The following is a 4719-nucleotide window of genomic DNA, read 5'->3' on the forward strand; positions in this document are numbered from 1 at the left end:
AGACATATAAGCGTTCAATAAGGGATTACAGACACATATCACACTATTAATACAGGGACTACAGACACATATCACACTATTAATACAGACTACAGACACATAACACACTATTAATACAGACTACTAGAACACATAACAGCATTATTAATACTAGGATACAAAACACAAAACACACTATTAATACAGGACTACAAGACACATAACACATTATTAATACAGACTACAGACACATAACACATTATTAATTACAGGAATACATAAACCCATAACCACACATCTATAATACAGGACTAACAGGAACATAACACATTATTAATACAGGAATACAAAACACATAACACTATTGTTATAACAGGACTACAGACACATACACGTTATTATACAGGACTACAGACACATCATACATTATTAGGACAGGACACAGACAATAACTACATTATTAATACAGGACTACAGACACATAAACATTATTAATACAAGGAATTACAAAACACATAAACACCTATTAATACAGGACTACAGACACATAAACACATTATTAATTACAGGATACGACCAAACACATTATTAATACGGCAATAACAAACCATAACACCACTATTATAATACAGGAACCTTCACCAGAAAAGAAACCACATTAAACAATTAAATTTTAATACAAGGAATAGCAAAACACATAACACATTGTTATACACAGGACTACAGACACATATTCACACTATTAATACAGGACTACAGACAAATCTCACAACACTGTTTATACAGGATACGACACATAACACATTACTAATACAGGATTACAGACACATAACACATTATTAATACAGGAAGTACAAACACATACCACGTTATTAATACAGGACTAACAGCACATCACATTTATTAGTACAGGGCCACAGACACATCACATTATTAAATACATGCCAAGACACAACATCACAGTATATTAATTACACGGACTACGCACACACATGCACATTTATTAATAGCAGGACCACAGACACATATCCATTTAATACAGGACTACAGACCACATCACATTATTAATACAGGACCACAGACACATATCACATTATTAAAACATGACCACAGACACATATCACACACTGTTAAACAGGACTACAGACACATATCACATTATTAATACATTGACCACAGACACATATCACACTGTAATACAGGACTACAGACACAAACACATTACTAATACAGGATTACAGACACATAACACATTATTAATACAGGACTACAACACATCACAATATTAATACAGGACCACAGACACATATCACATTATAATACAGGACTACAGACACATATCACATTATTAATACAGGACCACAGACACATATCACATTATTAATACAGGACCACAGACACATATCACATTATTAATACAGGACCCACAGAACATATCACAATTATTAATACAGGACTACAGACACATAACACATTTAATACAGGACCACAGACACATCACATTATTAATACAGGACCACAGACACATCACATTATAAATACAGAACTACAGACACACATCACATTATAATACAGGACCACAGACACATATCACATTATTAATACATGACCACAGACACATATCACACTGTTTAATACAGGACTACAGACACATATCACATTATTAATACATGACACAGACACATATCACACTGTTAATACAGGACTACAGACACATAACACATTACTAATACAGGATTACAGAACACATAACAACATTAAAAAAACAACGATACCAACACATCACATTATTAATACAGGACCACAGACCACATATCACATTATTAATACAGGACTACAGACACATATCACATTATTAAATACAGACCACAGGACCACAATATCACATTATGAATACAGGACCACAGACACATATCACATTATAATACAGGACACAGACACATATCACATTTTAATACAGGACTCACGACACATAAACATTAATACAGACCACAGACACATCACATATAATACAGACCACAGACACATCACATTATAAATACAGGACTACAGACACATAACACATTAATACAGGCCACAGACACACCACATTTTTAATACAGGACTACAGACACACACCACGATTAAGATACAGACTACAGACACATATCACACTGTTAATACAGGACTACAGACACATAACCACATATTAATACAGGACTACAGACACATATCACACGGAATACAGGACCACAGACACATATCAACATTATTAATACAGGACCACAGACCAATATCACATTATTAATACAGGACTACAGACACATAACACATTATAACAGGACCACAGACAACATCACATTATTAATACAGGACCACAGACACATCACATTATTAATACAGGACTACAGACACATACCACATCATAATACAGGACCACAGACACATAACACATTAATACAGGACTACAGACACCCACACCACATTATATACAGGACTACAGACACACACCACATTATTAATAGCAGACCACACAGACACATACCACATTATTAATACAGGACTACAGACAACATACCAACATATAATACAGGACCACAGACACACACCACATTATTATTATACAGTACCACAACAGACACATAACACATTATTAATACAGGACTACAGACACATAACACATTAATACAGGACCACAGACACATAACACATTAATACAGGACCACAGACACACACCACATTATTAATACAGTACCAGACCGACATGGATTAGACAGCTATAGACCAGATGTTCAGTAGACTAGATATTGAACATACCAGGATGGCGATAGAAACTTGCACCTCCTTCTCCACCTCCTCCTTCTCCCTCCTCATCTCCTCCAGGTCAGCTGATGGGTCATACTCTCCCTTCAGACGGCGCAGACCTACAAAAGCACGCACACACAGCAAGTGTGTATTTTGGACACACCTACTCATTCAAGGGTTTTTATTTATTTATACTATCTTCTACATCGTAGAATAATAGAGAAGACATCAAAACTATGAAATAACATGTAGTAGCCACAAAAGTTTTAAACAAATCCAAAGATATTTTAGATTTTAGATTCTTCAAAGTAGCCACCCTTTGCCTTGATGACAGCTTTGCACACTCTTCGTACTCTCTCAACTAGTTTCACCTGGAATGCTTTTCCAACAGTCTTTTCCAACAGGAGTTCCCACATATGCTGAGCACTTGTTGGCTGCTTTTTCTTCACTCTGCGGTCCAACTCATCCCAAACCATCTCAATTGGGTTGATGTCAGGGGATTGTGGAGGCCAGGTCATCTGATGCAGCACTTCATCACTCTCCTACTTGGTCAAATAGTTCTTACACAGCCTGGAGGTGTGTTGGGTCATTGTCCTGTTGAAAAACAAATGATAGTCCCACTAAGTGCAAACCAGATGGGATGGCGTTTCACTGCAAAATGCTGTGGTAGCCATGCTGGTGAAGTGTGCCTTGAATTCTAAATGAATCACAGACAGTGTCACCAGCAAAGCACCCCCACACCTCCTCCTCCATGCTTCACAGTGGGAAGTACACATGCGGAGATCATCCATTCACCTACTCTGCGTCTCACAAAGACACGGCGGTTGGAACCAAAAATCTAATGTCCATTGCTCGTGTTTCTTGTCCCAAGCAAGTCTCTTCTTCTTATTGGTGTCCTTTAGTAGTGGTTTGCAGCAATTTGACCACAAAGGCCTGATTCACGCAGTCTCCTCTGAACAGTTGATGTTGAGATGTGTCTGTTACTTGAACTCAGTAAGGCATTTATTTGGGCTGCAATTTCTGAGGCTGGTAACAAATGAACTTATCCTCTGCAGCAGAGGTAACTCTGGGTCTTCCTTTCCTGTGGCGGTCCTCATGAGAGCCAGTTTCATCATAGCGTTTGATGGTTTTTGCGACTGCACTTGAAGTAACTTTCAAAGTTCTTAAAATGTTCCGTATTGACTGACCTTCATGTCTTAAAGTAATGATGGACTGTCATTTCTCGTTGCTTATTTGAGCTGTTCTTGCCATGATATGGACTTTATATTTTACCAAATAGGGCTATCTTCTGTATACCACCCCTACCTTGTCACAACACAACTGATTGGCTCAAACGCACTAACAAGGAAAGAAATTCCACAAATTAACTTTTAACAAGGCAGACTTGTTAATTGAAATGCATTCCAGGTGACTACCTCATGAAGCTGGTTGAGAGAATGCCAAGAGTGTGGAAAGCTGTCATGAAGGCAAAGGGTGGCTACTTTGAAGAATCTCAAAGTAGCCAATCTCTTTGTTTAACCCTTTTTTGGTTGCTACATGATTCCATATGTGTTATTTCATAGTTTTGATGTCTTCCCTATTATTATACAATGTAGAAAATAGTACAAATAAAGAAAAAGCCTTGAATGAGTAGGTGTGTCCAAACTTTTGACTGGTACTGTATTTTCTAAGAGAGAGCTGAGATGTCTACAGTACATACTCTTCTTGGCCTCCTCCACCATGCCTCTCTTGATGTAGAGGTATCTGGGACTCTCAGGACACAGTGGCAGCAGTAGAGACTGTAGCACAGCAGGAGCTCCAGACAGACCCAGCAGCAGCGGCCAGTAGTAGTCATTACCCAGGAGGAACTCTAGACCTAGCACCTGGGGGGCAGGGGGACAGAGATTAGGGACGGACACAGAGAGAGACAGGGGAACAGAGATTAGGGACAAACACAGAGAGAGACAGGGGGACAGA

The 4719-nt window shown here is 38.3% G+C and overlaps 1 pseudogene; it reads right to left on the bottom strand.

The window, feature by feature from the left end:
• LOC112077444 (solute carrier family 2, facilitated glucose transporter member 2-like) overlaps nt 1-4719 on the bottom strand; it is a 22503-nt pseudogene that overhangs the window by 4479 nt on the left and 13305 nt on the right.

The sequence above is a fragment of the Salvelinus sp. IW2-2015 genome, unplaced genomic scaffold (assembly GCF_002910315.2).
Source record: "Salvelinus sp. IW2-2015 unplaced genomic scaffold, ASM291031v2 Un_scaffold4572, whole genome shotgun sequence".
In the NCBI taxonomy this organism is placed as follows: domain Eukaryota; kingdom Metazoa; phylum Chordata; class Actinopteri; order Salmoniformes; family Salmonidae; genus Salvelinus; species Salvelinus sp. IW2-2015.